At 35.3% G+C, this 19,539-nt stretch overlaps 1 long non-coding RNA gene across 1 annotated transcript; it reads right to left on the reverse strand.

The window, feature by feature from the left end:
* Window positions 1–1,185: 1,185 nt before the first annotated feature.
* On the reverse strand, window positions 1,186–9,442 carry LOC128284020 (uncharacterized). Its single transcript, XR_008274309.1, has 3 exons — window positions 9,398–9,442; window positions 1,389–1,441; window positions 1,186–1,222 (listed from the first exon to the last, which is right to left on the reverse strand). It is a non-coding gene; the product is annotated as an uncharacterized LOC128284020 (long non-coding RNA).
* Window positions 9,443–19,539: the final 10,097 nt, after the last annotated feature.

Below are 19,539 nucleotides of genomic sequence, written 5' to 3' on the forward strand. Positions count from 1 at the left end.
CAAATTCAAACTTTCAGGAAAAACTAAAAATTTTCACTATAGGGGGTTACATAACCGTGTGACAAGCCCAGGCCGTGTGGCTTCAAACATGGCCGTGTGACTATCTTATACGCCTGTGTGCAACCTCACATGCCCATGTGCATGGGCCGTGTAACTCTCTAACTTGGGTCACACAATTGTGTCACAGGTCGTGTGTCAACCTGTGTGAACCTTGCACCCAACACGTCCGTGTAGGTTACCCGTGTGGGACACACGGCCATGTGATAGCCTGTGTCCTAAGCCGTGTGTGCTGAAAAATAACCTAAATCATGCTCATTTTGTATCCAATTGCATAGGTACCTAAACCAACTTATAACATATAATCACAATACCATAAACACACTTAAGAACAACCAAAACATGCCAAATTCAACGACCCATGACCTAACCAATGTATCATACATGAAATCACACTATGAGTACTTATACGTTCACTACCTTAGCTAACATCCACAAAACATATCATACACACAAAATAACCTATTTCAATCTCACCATGCCATACCTCAAACATGATAACTACCATTTCATGTTAGGCTACATAACACCAACCTTGAATCAAATATGCATACTTTGTATATTTGTTTTAAACTACCATATCGAAACCATAACATATATACACTACAATAAGCTTATAAACCATTACAAAACATGGGCAAATTGTCCTATTACTTGCCATATAAGCCAAGTTAAATTCAAAATCTACCAAAGAGATTCCCGGATAGTGTGATTCTTTGAGTTGATTTGATCTCCCGGTTCCACAAAATGTAATCAAATTAAACATAGCAATTCAAATAACAAGATAAAAGAATAGAGTTCTTGTCAATGACCACTCTCAACAAGTGAGTATTACTCAACACAACAATACTAATAAATTTTAAAATTTCAATACCATTCAGAGATCAATAAAACATAGCCCGATGAACGGTAAATGGATACAAGTACACGGTTAACCATCCAGCACACCATATGCTTGAATGAGCTAGACCAACCAACACACCAGATGCTCGTATAAGCTAGACCAACCAACACACCAGAATACAATGTAATGTAACATGATACTCTGCAACAAATGCAGAACTTCAGCATATCCAGTGAATAGAGAATATATAGAAATCATCTGCACTACTCAGATCAATCCCATACCGCTTGCAAAATAACCTCTTGGCATGCCAATCGTACTCTATCCCACGTTCATCCGACTCAAAACATTTCATTAGTAATCAATGTTATAACAATCATTTTCTTCTCTTCTTATATACATAGCATCATTATAATGTTCAAACCAAAGAAAATTAAATCATTTAATATTCATGTAAATATATTAGAATTAAACTGAACAAACTTACCTAAATACTACAACACGACAAAGTACAGGGACTATTCTGCAACCTTCTTTTTTCTGCGATTATCAATTCGTTATTGATCTAGAACAATAATTTCATTCAATTGACTAATTCTAACAATAAAATCACTTATTTTATGCAATTAGGTCCTTTTAGACACTTTTAAAAAATTACCCCTAACATTTTACTTTTGTGTAATTTAGTCCCTAAGCACAAAACATGCAAATTAACCATTTTTTACTCACATTCAAGCTTGGTCAAATATACAAGGGCCTCTCTAAAGCTCCTATTTGCTATTAATTCACATCAAATCATCATATTTTTTCACTTTTAAAATTTTAATCCTTAAACATTAAAATAATTAAAAACTATTTTACAAAACAGTCCTAACTAACAACAAAGCTCAATAATATTTCATTCTAGCACCCCAAACCCGGCCCAGACGTTATGACCGGATCCGACATGCCACATCGAAGCGTTCAAAACATTTTATATTGTTGATCCAGAAAAACTTACTTAGTGTTTTAAAAGATAATTTCATTATAGGTTAAAGTGAATGGAAGTCATGCACCGGTAGGAAACCTAAAAGAGGTGGTGAGTCAATCGGATCGCTAAGTACCAAGCTCCTTCGGATCCAATCCTAGACATGCATACCGCCATTGCCACACCTTAACGTCATGGATATTTCTAGGAAACCGATTTGATTAAGTCATTTTAGGAAAAGTGATTAATTTTGGAAAATACTTTCATTGGAAGCTTTGCTTGTTGTCGTGTTATTTTGAAATCAATTGTTGTTTTTGAGAACGCGCCTAAAGCTATCCAATTTCAACAGTTAAAATAAGTAATACCTATCTTAGTAATACATATTAAAACCATCAAAAATAATTAAGCGGCCTTATTACAACTTATTCAAACGTAAATAAAAGGATGTCCAGTTCACCAGAAGAAAATCAAACTTTCGAACGGGTGGCCACTCGAATTCCCTCACGACCCAAGCCCACTATGGTTGGGGATTACCGAGTGGATGAAAATAAAAGGGTGAGTTTGGGAAACTCAGTGTAAATTAACCCAACCATAGCCTATATCAGCTCAAACCACGAAATAGAATAAGTTGGCCTTAGCCTGCAATGTAATCTGAATAAAGACCATAGCCCATAACAAAACAGAACAGATATTACATGTTTATGCAGAAACCCAACCCAGATTCATCCATAACACCCCCGTACCAGCCTTATTCCATGTGAGGAGACTACTCGACCCACCCAACCGCTACACACCATAAAAATCGCAGCGAGACTGCCAGATATTGTGACGAAGTCACCAGATACAGATATTGTGGCAGAGCCACCAGAACAGATATATGTGGCAGAGTCACCAGATCAGATAATTGTGGCATAGCCACCAGGACAGATATATGTGGCAGAGCCACCAAATCAGATAATTGTGGCATAGCCACCAGGACGTTTCCTCCATAGTATAACCCAAGTCCCCACGCAACAGATATATAATCATAGCATACATCATACAGAATTAGATCGTCATGCTTTTCAGTCAAAAGTAACCCTAGGGGTATAATGGTAATTTTGCATACATAGGGGTATTCAAGTAATTTAACTATTCTTAAGGTTTTCATACATAACATAGCCATTTACATACGATTAGACACACTTACCGCGTTTTCTTACCAATTAGGGTCCGTTGGCCCATTATCCCGTTTTTGGCCCATTAAGCCCAAAAATATCAAAATGCACAGAATCGCGCACTCTGTAGTCTTATCACTTTAATTTACCATATACATCAAACTATTAATCTCATGAGCATCCACACACTCACAAGATCTCAAAATACCGGCTTTTCGGCATTTCGGGTTTTCGGCTTGTGCCGATCTAGTCTATAAGAGGGTGTTAGTTACACACCTGTTTGCAACGATATGCTGACGAGATCCGCACACGAACTGCCTACAATTGGATTACTAACACGTTAATCTAACTATTCAAACACGAACTACATATTAACCCCATACCATATTCGGCCAACCACACCTACAGATCATAGTAAGCTTATAAGAAATCAATAAGCAACTCATTAACAAATTTTTGTCAATGTTTACCACATAATCAAAATTTCACTGCAAGCTGTCTTCCTGAGCAACAGTCACTAAATCATTTATAACTGGAGCTACGAAACTCCAAATCAAGTTCCATTAATTTTCCCTGAAAATAGACTCATATATCTTCTATCCATAAAATTTTCAGAATTTTTGGTTTAGCCAATCAATACCAGATTTTTCTCAAAGTTTCCCATGTTTCATTGTTTGACTAATCTGACCATTCTTTTTTACGAATCAAATTTCTCATTGTACAGAATTAAAAATATGTTCTTGTTTATTTCATTTGAAACTAGACTCAATAAGCTTTAATTACATAATTTATTCAGCTTCTAATTTATCTCCTACAATTTATGGTGATTTTTCAAAGTCACGTTACTGCTACTGTCCCAAGCAGATTTATTACCAAATCACTCTTTCACACATACCTTGCATGCATGTTATTTAAACATGTATATCACCAATCAATCATCACATATCTATGATTTTATTTAAGTATAATCTCCATTTCATCATTTTAAAGCACAACATGTTAGCCGATTTTTCCCTTTAACATCTAAGGCACATGCATGCTCATTTGTTTGGCTCAACTTCACCTATCTTCCATTTTTCATCAAAAGAACATGAAACAACAGCCATTTCCTTCATTTTAATTCATGACTAAATGCTCACAACACAACTAAAAACCAAAATATGCTTCAAGAGTTAAGGTAGAATCAAGAAGAACTCATGAACCTCAAAATAGAAGCAAGGTACCAAGAACTTACCTTCAATTTTCTTCCCCAAGTGACCGAACATTCAAGAGCTTTCTCCTCTCATTTCTCTTCTCTAACTTTAGGCTATGATGAACAAAGATGGACAAAACTTTGTTCTTTTCACCCCTTTTTTTTTAATAAAATTTCATATTTCATCCATTTAATTCTTTAATACAAAAGACATGAAATTCTCATCATGGAACATTTACCTAACCCATTATCATGGAACATTTACCTAATCCATTATCATGAAACATTTACCTAACCCATTATCATGAAACATTTACCTAACCCATTATCAATTTGTATCAATTTGTACCATAAATTATGGATATCAAGTGCACATTTTGTCTACAACAACATGATGGCTGGCCACTTCATGTAAAATGGGAGGTTTGTCATGCAAATCCTCCTATTTTGCACTCCTATTTATTTGGCCACTTCAATTTAGCCTATAGCATTTTCAAACATTTTCACATAGGTCCTATTTCATAATTTCACCCTCTTTTTCTTATGGAACAAAAATTAACTAAAATTGCCGGGTTCTATCTTAAGCTTGGGCCTTTTAGAGGCCCACTAACATAATTAAACCTATGCCAACATTCACAGAATTCCTGAAAATTGGGGCGTTACAACTCTACCCTCCTTAAAGAAATTTTGTCCTCGAAATTTACCTGATCCAACTAGTTGAGGGTATTGTTGACGCATAATCTCTTCTGATTCCCAGGTAGCTTCTTCCCTTCCATGATTACGCCATAGCACTTTCACTAATGGGACAGATTTCCTTCTGAGAACCTTAACATCTCGAGCCAATATTTGCATTGTGCTCCTCCTCAAAGGTCAAATCATCGAACTTCAATTTCGCAATTGGCGTGACATGAGCAGGTCGAACGATAACGCCTTAACATGGAAACGTGAAAACATCGTGAATCTTGTCTAACTCGAGGCAATTCCAATCGATAAGCCACGGGCCTACTCGCTTCAAAACCCGATAAGGCCCAATGAACCGCGGACTCAACTTGCCCTTCTTATCAACCTTAATATCTTCTTCCAAGGAGAAACCTTTAAGAAAACCATATCACCCATCGAGTACTCAATCTCCTTACGCTTCAAATCAGATATCGACTTTTGCCTATCGATGCTTCTTTAACCATCTCTAATTATTCGACCTTATCCTCGAGATCGACTACCAACTCGTCCAAGAATTTGTCGCTCTCCTAGTTCGGTCCAACAACTAGGTGTACGACACCTTCGTCCATATAGTGCTTCATACGGTGCCATTCGAATACTCGCCTGGTAACTGTTATTGTACGCAAATTCTGCTAATAGCAAGTAATCCTCCCAACTACCTCGAAAGTCAATCACACATCCCCTCAACATGTCCTCCAGAATCTGAATAACCCTCTCTGACTGACCATCAGTTTGGGGATGGAAAGCCGTACTAAAGTCCAATCGCGTCCCCAACGCCTCATGCAACTTTTGCCAAAATCGAGATGTGAATCTGGGATCCCGGTCAGAGACAATCGAAACTGGGACCCCATGAAGTCGTACAATCTCCGCCACATACAGCTTGGCTAACTTTTGAAGCGAAAAGTCAGTACGTACAGGTATGAAATGGGCTGATTTGGTCAACCTATCCACAATCACCCACACCGAGTCTTTCTTTGATGGTGTCAAAGGCAACCCACTCATAAAGTCCATGGTTACCCTCTCCCACTTCCAAAGTGGTATCTTCACCGGCTGTAACAGTCCAGAAGGTAATTGATGCTCAGCTTTCACTTGTTGGCATGTTAGACATTTTCCTACAAAACGTTACATTTCGCTAAGTCCGTGCCACCAAGACAATTCTTGCAAGTAGTGATACAACTTATTCCTCCGGGATGCATGGCACATAGTCCCCATGAGCTTCCTTCAATATTGTTCGCGCTTAAATCGGTGTCCTCGAACACAAATTCTTCCTCGAAACACGAACTCCATCACCATTTAAACCGAACTCAAGTTTCCTTCCTTAACTTGTTGAAAACGAGCAACCAAAGACTCATCTTCCAACCGCTTTCCTTAATCTGGTCTACCCAGGTTGGCCTTACTTGCAATTCAGCCAATAAACTGCCATCATCATACAGACTCAAACGAGCAAACATTGCTCTCATATCAGATAAGGTTCTACGACTTAAAGCATTGGCTACCACATTAGCCTTGCCTGGGTGATACTCGATCGAACAGTCATAATCCTTAAGCAACTCAATCCATCTCCTTTGCCTAAGGTTCAGCTCCTTCTGAATCAACAAATACTTAAGACTCTTATGGTCTGTGTATATAATACACCTCTCCCCTACAAGTAATGTCTCCAAATCTTAAGTGCAAATATCACTGCCGCCAACTCCAAATCATGAGTAGGATAGTTCCCTTCGTGAGGTTTAAGCTATCGTGATGCATATGCAACCACCTTACCCTCCTGCATTAACACGCAGCCCAAACCCACGTGTGATGCGTCCTTGTACAAGAAAATCCTTCCCGGACTCATTTGAATCAACACAGTACTTGATCGAACTTTCTTCAACTTCTCAAAAGCTTTCACGCTTCTCATCCATACAAACGGTACTCTTTTCCTTATGAGTTTTGTCAAAGGTGCTGCCATCACAGAAAAACCTTCCACAAACCTTCTGTAGTATCCTGCCAGTCCTAGGAAACTCCGTATTTTCGACATTGACCTAGGCGGCTTCCACTCCAAAATCGCTTCAATTTTTCGAGGGTCCACCTTTATCCCCTCAGTAGAGACCGCATGTCCTAAGAAGGTTACCTCCCTCAACCAAAGTTTAGACTTGCTGAACTTCACAAAGAGTTCCTTCTCCCTTAACACTTGTAGCACTATACGGAGATGCTCATCATGTTTCGCTTCAGTTTCAGAATATAGCAGGATATCGTTAATAAAGACGACTACGAACTGATCAAAAAATGGTTGGAACACACGATTCATCAGATCCATAAATGCTGCAGGAGCGTTCGTCAATCCAAATGGCATAACCAAAAACCCGTAATGACCATACCGAGTCTTGAATACCGTCTTATGGATATCTGCCTCCTTGACTCTTAACTGATGATATCCAGATCGAAGGTCGATCTTGGAAAATACAGAAGCTCCTCTAAGCTGGTCGAACAGATCGTTAATCCTTGGCAGTGGATACTTATTCTTAATCGTCAGTTTGTTCAACTGGAGATAATCAATGCATATCCGAATCGTACCATCCTTCTTTTTCACGAATAGCACCGGTGCTCACGCTTGGCCTAATAAAGCCCCTATCCAACAACTCTTGAATTTGAGCCTTTAACTCCACTAACTCCTCCGGTGCCATCCTATACGGTGCGATGGACACAGGCGCCGTTCCAGGCAACAAATCTATTCCAAACTCAACTTCTCGGTTCGGAGGCAATCCTGGAAGCTCCTCCAGAAAAACATCTTGGAACTCCTTTATGGTCCTAACCTTATCCACTGTCAGTCCCTCCTCTTCCGACTGACTTACAAATGCCAAATAGGCCTCACAACCTTTCCGAATCCACTTCTCGGCTCTTAATGCCGACACCACATTGGACAAATAATCCCTTCGCTCACCTATCACCATAACCTCCTCATCCTTTGTGGTCCTTAACACCATTCATTTAGCAGCACAATCCAGGGTCGCCTTATGCTTAACAAGCCAGTCTATTCCCAAAATGAGATCAAACTCTCCGAACGGTAACTCCATCAGATCTCCAGGGAAAATCCTACCTTAAGTTTCTAAGGGTACATCCTTATACAGTTTGTCTACCCTAACCGAGTGACCCAAAGGACTTAGTACAGATACCCCACTCACAATCTCCTCAGAGCAGTCCAAGTTGTCCATAATCCGTTCTGTGGCCTCCAACCAATATTCCGCCACATTCGGGGCTATACCAGACATGCCCCTAAAGATCTTCGCTCCGTTAGCCCGAAGTCGTTCAGAAATAGATCTCTGAATTCTATTGCCCGTACTTGCCCCGGCAACCCTTTCCAGAACACGAAGCATTGCCTGTGACAGGGCATCATCCCCGATACCGCGGTCATGAGACTCTACCTCTGTTGCCAGTGGTACCGGTGCATCCACCGCCGGCATATGTCCCGAAGACGAAGATCTCGCTCGAGCACTTCCTCGGCCCCATTCACGGCCTCTTCCACGAGCGGCTCTTGTACTCATATCGTATTATCTTGATTACGAATTTTTATGCATCAATCCAATATTCCAGTGTTTATTACAGATGTTTTATGAATCAGACAGTAGTTCAGAGTTTGTTTTAGCAAAATCGAAGTCTAGCTACAGTTTAAGTCTCTTATCAGATTTTCCTATGGTTTCAGTATCATCCTATCTAGAGTATCCTAGCAGGATTTTAGTACAGACAGATAATTCAGGAAAATATTCAGAAAAATTCAGAATACTTACGAGACTTGAGTAGGAGATTGAATGCCACCTTCTAAAGATCTAAATTTTGAAAATCGAGTTTTCGATTCTTTATAAATTTTCGCTTTGAAAATCTTTGTTTTGTAAACCCATTCCACAGCCGAGTTGTTGCAACCTAGGCTCTGATACCACTAAATGTAACACCCCAAACCCGGCCCAGAGGTTATGACCGGATACGACATGCCACATCGAAGCGTTCAAAACATTTTATATTGTTGATCCAGAAAAACATACTTAGTGTTTTAAAAGATAATTTCATTATAGGTTAAAGCGAATGGAAGCTGTGCACCAGGTAGGAAACCAAAAAAGATGTGGTGAGTCCATCGGACTGCTTAAGTACCAAGCTCCCTTCGGATCCAATCTTAGACATGCATACCGCCATTGCCACACCTTAACGTCATGGACATTTCTAGGAAACCGATTTGATTAAGTCATTTTTAGGACAAGTGATTAATTTTGGAAAATGCTTTCATTGTAAAAGCTTTGCTTGTTGTCGTGTTATTTTGAAATAAATTGTTGTTTTTGAAAATGCGCCCTAAAGCTATCCAATTTCAACAGTTAAAATAGGTAATACCTATCTTAGTAATACATATTAAAACCATCAAAAATAATTAAGCGGCCTTATTACAACTTAAAAACCCAAAACTTCAAACATAAATAAAAGGATGCCCAGTTCACCAGAAGAAAATCAAACTTTCAGAACGGGTGGCCACTCCGAATTCCCTCACAGCTCCAAGCCCACTATGGTTGGGGATTACTTGAGTGGATGAAAATAAAAGGGTGAGTTTGGGAAACTCGATGTGTAAATTAACCCAACCATAGCCTATATCAGCTCAAACCACGAAATAGAATAAGTTGGCCTTAGCCGAGCAATGTAATCTGAATAAAGACCATAGGCCCATAATGAACGTAGCAGATATTACATGTTTATGCAGAAACCCAACCCAGATTCATCCATAACACCCCCGTACCAGCCTTATTCCATGTGAGGAGACTACTCGACCCACCCAACCGCTACACACCACAGAAATCGCAGCGAGATTGCCAGATATTGTGACGAAGTCACCAGATACAGATATTGTGGCAGAGCCACCAGAACAGATATATGTGGCAGAGCCACCAGATCAGATTATTGTGGCATAGCCACCAAGACAGATATATGTGGCAGAGCCACTAAATCAGATAATTGTGGCATAGCCACCAGGACGCTTCCTCCATAGTATAACCCAAGTCCCCATGCAACAAATATATAATCATGGCATACATCATACAGAATCAGATCGTCATGCTTTTCAGTCAAAAGTAACCCTAGGGGTATAATGGTAATTTTGCATACATAGGGGTATTCAAGTAATTTAACTATTCTTAAGGTTTTCATACATAACATAGCCATTTACATACGATCAGAAACACTTACCGCGTTCTCTTACCAATTTGGGCCCGTTGTGCCGATCTAGTCTATAAGAGGGTGGTAGTTACACACCTGTTTGCGACGATATGCTGACGAGATCCACACACGAACTGCCTACAATTGGATTACTAACACGTTAATCTAACTATTCAAAAACGAACTACATATTAACCCGATACCATATTCAGCCAACCACACCTACAGATCATAGCAAGCTTATAAGAAATCAATAAGCAACTCATTAACAAATTTTTGTCAATGTTTACCACATAATCAAAATTTCACTGCAAGTTGTCTTCCTCAGCAACAGTCACTAAATCATTTATAACTGGAGCTACAAAACTCCAAATCAAGTTCCGTTAATTTTCCCTGAAAATAGACTCATATATATTATATCCATAAAATTTTCAGAATTTTTGGTTTATCCAATCAATACCAGATTTTTCTCAAAGTTTCCCATGTTTCACTGTTTGACTAATCTGACCACTCTTCTTTACGAATCAAATTTCTCATTGCACAGAATTCAAAATATGTTCTTGTTTATTTCATTTGAAACTAGACTCAATAAGCTTTAATTACATAATTTATTCAGCTTCTAATTTATCTCCCACAATTTATGGGGATTTTCCAAAGTCACGTTACTGCTGCTGTCCCAAGCAGATTTATTACCAAATCACTCTTTCACACATACCTTGCATGCATGTTATTTAAACATGTATATCACCAATCAATCATCACATATCTATGATTTTATTTAAGTATAATCTCCATTTCATCATTTTAAAGCACAACATGTTAGCCAATTTTTCCCTTTAACATCTAAGGCTCATGCATGCTCATTTGTTTGGCTCAACTTCACCTATCTTCCATTTTTCATCAAAAGAACATGAAACAACAGCCATTTCCTTCATTTTAATTCATGACTAAATGCTCACAACATAACTAAAAACCAAAATATGCTTCAAGAGTTAAGGTAGAATCAAGAAGAACTCATGAACCTCAAAATAGAAGCAAGGTACCAAGAACTTACCTTCAATTTTCTTCCCCAAGTGACCGAACATTCAAGAGCTTTCTCCTCTCCTTTCTCTTCTCTAACTTTAGGCTATGATGAACAAAGATGGACAAAACTTTGTTCTTTTCACCCCTTTTTTTTAATAAAATTTCATATTTCATCCATTTAATTTTTTAATACAAAAGACATGAAATTCTCATCATGGAACATTTACCTAACGCATTATCATGGAACATTTACCTAATCCATTATCATGAAACATTTACCTAACCCATTATCATGAAACATTTACCTAACCCATTATCAATTTGTATCAATTTGTACCATAAATTATGGATATCAAGTGCACATTTTGTCTACAACAACATGATGGCTGGCCACTTCATGTAAAATGGGAGGTTTGTCATGCAAATCCTCCTATTTTTCACTCCTATTTATTTGGCCACTTCAATTTAGCCTATAGCATTTTCAAACATTTTCACATAGGTCCTATTTCATAATTTCCCCCCTTTTTTCTTATGGAACAAAAATTAACTAAAATTGACGGGTTCTATCTTAAGCTTGGGCCTTCTAGAGGCCCACTAACATAATTAAACCTATGCCAACATTCACAGAATTCCCTTCATAAAACTTTATGAATAACTCAAACTCATCAATGGCATAATTTAGAACATGTGACAGTTTTAGGTTAGTTAGATTAAGTTAATACGAGCTCGAAAACATAAAATTTACTAAAAATTGGCAAGGTCTACTCACCCAATCGAAGAATACAAACTTGGTCAAAGCTTTCAATGCCCTAGCTATGGTGTTTCAGTTTTTCTCTAGAAGAAAACTAGGATAAGATGACTTATTTCATATGTTTTATGATTATAATTACATTATAATTTATTTATTTACAAATTTACCCTTTTAAACTAATAAAATCTCATAATTTTCAAGCTCATTACCATCCAATTGATACCATATGGTATATTTACCTTTTAAGTTCCTTATTTACCTTTCAACTATCATTTAGTACCTTTAATTAATAGAAATCAACTTTTTCAGCTTTTACGATTTAATCCTTTTACTTAATTAACTATCCAAATGATAAAATTTCCTAACCAAACTTCAATACAATACTAATGACCTTGTTAAATATTAAACTATTAATATTTATGGACTGACACATCGGAGTTGTGGCCTCGAAGTCACTGTTTCTGACACCACTGAAAAATAAGCTGTTACATAAAAACCCCAAATCAAAGTTGAGTAGCTTGATCTCAACATCTAAAGGTGTTGAGGTATGTAACACCCCTAACCTGTATCTATCACCAGACTAGGGTCATGGAGCACTACAAAACAATTAGAAACATTTAAACTTAATATCATTTAATAACCTATTCAAGCCATAAATCAATCATACACATACATATCGCCTCTAAACCGGGCCCTCGACCTAAAAATACCTTAGAAGCGATTCGAGACCAAATTGAAACCGTTAAGAGAGTCTAAGAAAAAAGTTACAAAAATTTGGAAACAAGGGTCACACGGTCGTATGGCTAAGCTATGTGCCTCACACGGTTGAGACACACGCCCATGTCTTAGGCCTTGTAACCTTTGAATTAGGGACACATGGCCATGTCCTAGCCCGTGTCCTTACTCGTGTAACTCTTTGAGTAGGGTCACATGGCCGTGTAACTCACTAACTTGCAACCTATGAAAATCATCAAATTACACATGGTCGTGTCGCCAGGCTCACACGCCCTTATGGACCCAAATTCACCTAAAAACAAGCCATCTCAAAACCATTCCATGCATAAATTTTCAACCCATCTATGCACACTTTAAATGGGCCTAAACATCACCTAAGCACACATCAAAATGCCATTCCAAGATCCTATTTTAACTAACCATTATACCATTTAAAAATACCACATTATACCAAAACAACAACTATCAAATATGTCAACCTTTTACCATTTTACACATGATAACCAATTCCAACTAGTTACCAAAACATACTATTATAATCATTTTCAAACCAAGCAAAACATACCATAAGAAACATATATTCTAAGTATCTAAAGGTGACCAAGAACTTAAACTTATCAAACATTTTAGAAAATCCATCAAATAAGACTTAAACCCCCAAAGCATATTTGTACCAAAATGATCATAAACACATTCTAGAGCTAATACTATCCAAGGTCCTATACATACCATATAACCAAAATATCCCAAAATCTACCAAATTAGTACTTGGGATAATGTGCTTCTTTGAACTTGATCCAATCTCCCATCCACAAAAATACGAAATCTACAAAATAAAAAACTAACAGAGGTAAGCTCATGTGAAGCTTAATAAGTTCATAGAAATAACGATAAATCTTAACATAGGTTATCTTACAACATAATTGAATAACAACTAAGATAAATCCCTGTCGTTCACAATCCACCACAGATAATAGCTACTCATTTCATTAAATCAGTTAAATTAGATATCATAGCTTGCCATTTTCAGAAATACAAAGTCTCACTCATTCGGCCAGATTTCCAGATATATTGACCGTTTCGCAATATGTTCACACAAGCTGATGAGGATACGCAACGTATACAGAACCTCAGCTATTGCCACAGTTTATTCTTTAGAACAGAGAATTTAGTTATTTCACTAAATCTCAATGCTACTCATACAAGTTGTCGATAATCCATAACTTACGTAGGATTCTCAGTCATCAGATTAGTCCAAACATCATAACAGAAATGTGATAGTTTCATCACTTCACATTCCAGCCATAAACCTAATCATTTTAATTGTTCATTTGATCAATTTTCATTTTGATCCAATAACCTAGAAATTATACATCTTAATCATTCAATCTTTTATGGAAAGAACCATAAATTATAAAATTAGAAATACAACTGGTTGATTCACATCAATAGCCAAAGTACGGGGACTACTCCACAACCTTGTCTTTTCCTCAGTCCTCCACACATTCGTGATCTAAAATAATAGTTTCATTTAATCAACTAAATCCAATAGGAAAATTAACTCATTTTTTATGCAATTAAGTCATTTTTACTATTTTACGAAATTACTCACAACTTTTCATTTTTATAAAATTTAGTCCCAAGGCCTTAATCATTCAAATTATCCATTTTTATTAAAATCCCAATCTAACCAAACATCAATAACTCCCATTACAACCCAATTTTGTAATAATTTCACATCAAGTCCTTGGATTTATAGTACTTTAGCAATTTAATCCCTAATCATTGAATTCATTAAAAATTACTTTACTAAATAACCAAATATAAAATCAAAGCTTAATAATCCTCCATAAAATCTAAACAATAACTCTAACTCAACAATGGCACAATCTAAAACATTTAACAGTTTCACAAATTGATCCTCAGATTAGCTAGATTAATCTAATACGAACCCAAAAACATGAAAATTACTAAAAATGGGTTAGGATTCACTTACAAATCTAAGCTTTAAAATTGAAAACTATGGAAACCCTAGTTTCCCTTGAGTGTCTTGGAGAAGATGAACAAAATGAAGCAATTCCATAATTATTTTACTTTAAACTATTATATATACTTAGGGTTTTTTTGTAAATATTTCAACTTTTATAATTAATTCTTAATTAACTATTAGTAGGCCTAATTAAACTTATCCACATGTGTATATCATCATCTAAATCCACTAATTTAACTCCAGTGAGTTAATTTATTCATTTGGTCCTTTTAATTTATAAACCCAACTTTTGTAGCTTTTACAATTCAGTCCTTTTTACTTATTAACTATCCAAACGATATAATTTCTTAACCAAAATTTAATACGATACTAAGGATCTCGTAAATATTAAATAATTAATATTTACGAATCGACATGTCAGATTCGTGGTCCTGAAACCACTATTTCTAACATTACTGAAAAACGGGTTGTTATAAGGTACCTCTAAAAAATATATTGTGGGAAATAACTTTTAGGAATACTTATTTTAATACTTAATTATTTTCTATTATATTAAAAAATAACCTTAAAACTAAGTTCAAATAAACTATCAAAATGTGTATCTTAAAGTTGATAAAATCAACTAAAATTTATTTTTATTTTTATTTTTATTACATAAGAGTCTTAAGCCTTAAATGGACAAACTGAACTACACAATTCCTTTTATAATACATGACTAACAGAGCCCCTAATAACACGTTACTAACACCTAAAGGTGGAGCTTCATATCATATATTCCATGACTAGCATGCATAACCAAATTTTCCATAAAGTCCATAATGAAATTGGCCTCGTGATAGATATGTCAAATTTAAATCGCTTATTGGCTAATATAGAGCCCCCTAATGTACCTCACCAAATCTGAATTATTGAGTTTGCCAACCTTAAAATGAAGTAACTAGACCATTAATGCAATTTATTCTTAAGGTGTACTAGCATAAAACCTCCATCCCAAGCTAATAAAAGTTCATTAAGAATCGATTAAAATTCCTTCTCGAACATTGTACAAACCCCAACATTATAGCGTAAACCCACAATCCACTTCCCATTATTGTCTCAAGTTATTACACTAGTTGTGGCTCTTAGGGGATGAAGTTTTAGAACACTAACTATATTGAGTTTGATCTTGTAACGACTCGATTTTCGTCGATATGGTACAAAGCTATGATTTTGAGTGTTTGTGAGCTTATGTGGTTAAGAAAAGTATTGGAAGAACTAATTTTTTTAGGAAAAGATAAATTATCCTTAGATTATGATAACAAGGTTGTAACACCCCTTACCTTCCATGACGATTACTACAGATAGGAGGTGCTATTTAAGCACTTTTTTAGCTTGTACAAAAAATTTATTTCAATAAAGCACCATTTTAGGACTTAATAAAAATCCTTTAAATCTAGTTTTAAAGTTTAGAAGGCTTGAATTCAATTTTTTAATTATTTTGAATCATTTTCTATGTGTTTAGACATGTCCAAAACATAAAATAGGGTCTCAAGGGTCAAAAACAAACAAAAATACAAGTTATGTAAATGCAATAGTGTAACTCAAAGCTTAAGTAGCTAGTCTCGAGACTTGGCCTATAAGTCTCAATGCTTTGCTCCTAAGTCTCGAAACTTGCTACTATAGCTTTTTAGCTACTAACTTGTCAATCTCGATACTTGATGTGCCTAGTCTCAAGACTTGATGTAAAAGACCTCAAAATTAGTTAAAAAAATACTTCAAATCATCCCCAAACATCAAATTATGATATCCATGAGCTTCTAATCATTAAAAAATAATTCCAACGCTCAATTAAGCATACATAAAAGTCCCAAATCAATTTATATTCCAAATCTTACCATGAACACTCAAATACTTTCAAATGTCACTTTAGTTCAAAATATCCAAATACTTACAAACTCTTATAATATTATAAACATTTACGTACATCCTAAAATACAATTAGCAAATGCAAATATCAACTTTACAACCTTTAAACCATGTTGGCGATGCGATGCTCCCAAGTTGAAATTGTAAGCTTCTCGTACTACGTATTTAAAACAACTAATGCATGAGCTCGAATAGCTTAGTAAGTACATAAGGATAATCAAACTTATCCTATTCCGTTATTAGTGTTGAGCCTCTTAGAAAAAAATTTTGAAATTCACTAATATTTTTTTTAGCCTTTCTAACGATTTCGTATCTAATTACCGAATCATGAGGCTCAACTTACATGTTAATGGTACATTAGTTACTCCCATTATGAATCATAAACATATGGCTCTAATGAGCATTGGACGTTACATATGTTCATCTTTTTAACCAAATTCATTTAACCCAATTTCACTTATAGCAATTGGTTCCTTATGCATGTCATACACAACTTTCTTCAATTTTTTATTAAGGCATACGAAATCGTAAGTTTTACTCTCAGTTTTACATCTTATGACTTCTAGCCTAACTTTTATGTTAAACACATAACAATTTAGCTATTGGCTTATCTAGAATTTCAGTTATACAACAAGTGGTCGAAACATATTATTTTGATATGTTCATTTTCAACTCAAACGTTTATTCAAATTGGTCTTTCTAACTTGTTAAGCTTTTAGCCCATATCACTTTAGTAAAGTTTTTACAATTATGATTCCATTATCAAATTCTAATATGTTTTGCACTTAGTAAAATAACTTAGATACACAAGACTTCTTCACTACACCAATGAGCACCAAAGTGCTAAATAGTAAGAAAACGTAACACATCTCTCTACCATACTAATAAGCTCATAAGAGCATGAACTATACCGCACCAATATGCATATAAGTTCAAGGACCAAAGGCAATATAAAGCACATATAAGTGTGAAACCTTTACCACACCAAAGGGCACCCAAATGCCAAGCCTGAAGGAAACAAAACTTCAAACACTCTATATGTTAGGATCTAATTCCCTTAATGTAGTGATTACATCCATATACTTGTAATTTTTTAAACAATTTGGTTTAATAAAAATTCATCATTATAATTAATATATTTTATATATTATTCTCAATGGTTTTTATATACAAAGCAAAATGAAAAAAAATATTGACTCATTAATTATTTAATGTTTAACTAATACTAAACAGCCTTACGTGGATGAACCGTAATACGAGAAGACAACTTGTATTAGTAGATAATATAAACATGTTATTAGTCTAATCAAAATTTAGCAAGTTGATTTATAGACTAATACGTCATCTATAAAGTCCAATTAGGGAGATACCTTGTTTTGGGTATCGAAACAGATGACTCCCAGAAAATAGAGACATAGATGTGATTGATTGAACTGATAATACATGAGGCAGGACCTAACTAGAATAGATTCTAGATCCATTTATGGATTTATTCACTAGAGACATTTATAATATAACTTAACTCAATCGTGAGTAAATGTTGGGCTATGTGTGTGTAACTTGTATATTTTGATGTATTAATAGCTCGTGTTTAATTGGTAATCGAGTCGAAAGTTGGTACGTTGGGTATGCAACTTATGCATGGCATAGTTTCACTTACAATAGTGGAATTTATAGCTCAATAAAGGGTAAATGATATCCTATCATTGGCATTACATTATTGATGGAAAGTAAAATGGTCACAGGTTATCTATCCTTAAACCTTAAACCCTAAGATAAATGATTTAATTACTATTTTTTAGTAATTGAGTTTTTTTATAAATAAAGATGTAATGGTTATCGTGAGATAAAATAAAATCATATTGGGAGAAAGAATTTATCCCAAAGAGAATAAGGATATCCTATAAGGGTAACACACATATGACAAGGTAATTTGAATAGCACTTAGTAACGTAACTTTTGTAATGGTATATAATAGCGAGAGTTCAGTCATGATACTTTAGTGGAATGACTTCATGACTAAATAATGTTGTAATTAATAGACGGAGATTCGAAACTTAATTAAAAATTATTTGAGTGTTAATTATATATGTTTAATCAATTCCTTTGCTATCTTGGTATAACCTTGATAGTTTGTATAAATTGATGAAATGGAAAAATGTGAAACAACAAACTAGATAAATAGATTGCATGTATCATTATCCACAGTGAATGCGTTTTCTCACTATGAACAAGAGATGACTCAAAAATTAATTTATAACTTAATATAAATTAAATCAATTAAGTTATCATAGTTTCTTAAGAACAAGTTAACTGCATTGATTTACTCATAGATTATAGTATGGTAAAGTTGTCGTGACTTTAATAGAATTAAAATTGGGTAGAGAAAATAATTCAATTATAATAATTAATTATTTTAAATAAATAAATCATATTTTTGGGCATAGGAAAATATTTGTTGGGCTAGAAAAAATATGAGTTGGTTTAAAGATCAGATAGCACATATAATTGACTCAATAAATGATGAGGGTTGAATCATGCTCGTTTAATAGGTAGGGGTGACAAAGTCTAGTCCTAGAAGGGGTTGCCACTGCCCCTATCATACAGACTCCCTGTGGGAGTCATTTTCCTATTAAATATTATTATTCAATTGCTTCTTGTGCTCCTGAAACTCTTATTATTCTCTCTATATATAAAGACTAAAGGCTAGGTCAAATACACACTTCTCATACATCAATATTCTATCAAAATGTAGAAAATTTATTTTCAAATAAATTCTATCTTTTGATGAATAATAGAGAAGATTAAATGATTGAAAGTTGGGGATGATTTTGTCTGTCTTGTACAAAACATAGGTGCAATCTAAGTAAATAGGTTTGTTTTTATAAACATCACAACTAATTAGTTTCAAAAGAAATTTTTAAAATTCCACTGTGCATTATTCCACTATTTTCAAACAAATTTTCCAAAATCATGGACCCTAATTGACATGTCAACCGTATCTTAACATTTCACTAAGTCCACTAGAG

The sequence above is a fragment of the Gossypium arboreum genome, chromosome 11 (assembly GCF_025698485.1).
Source record: "Gossypium arboreum isolate Shixiya-1 chromosome 11, ASM2569848v2, whole genome shotgun sequence".
Taxonomy (NCBI): domain Eukaryota; kingdom Viridiplantae; phylum Streptophyta; class Magnoliopsida; order Malvales; family Malvaceae; genus Gossypium; species Gossypium arboreum.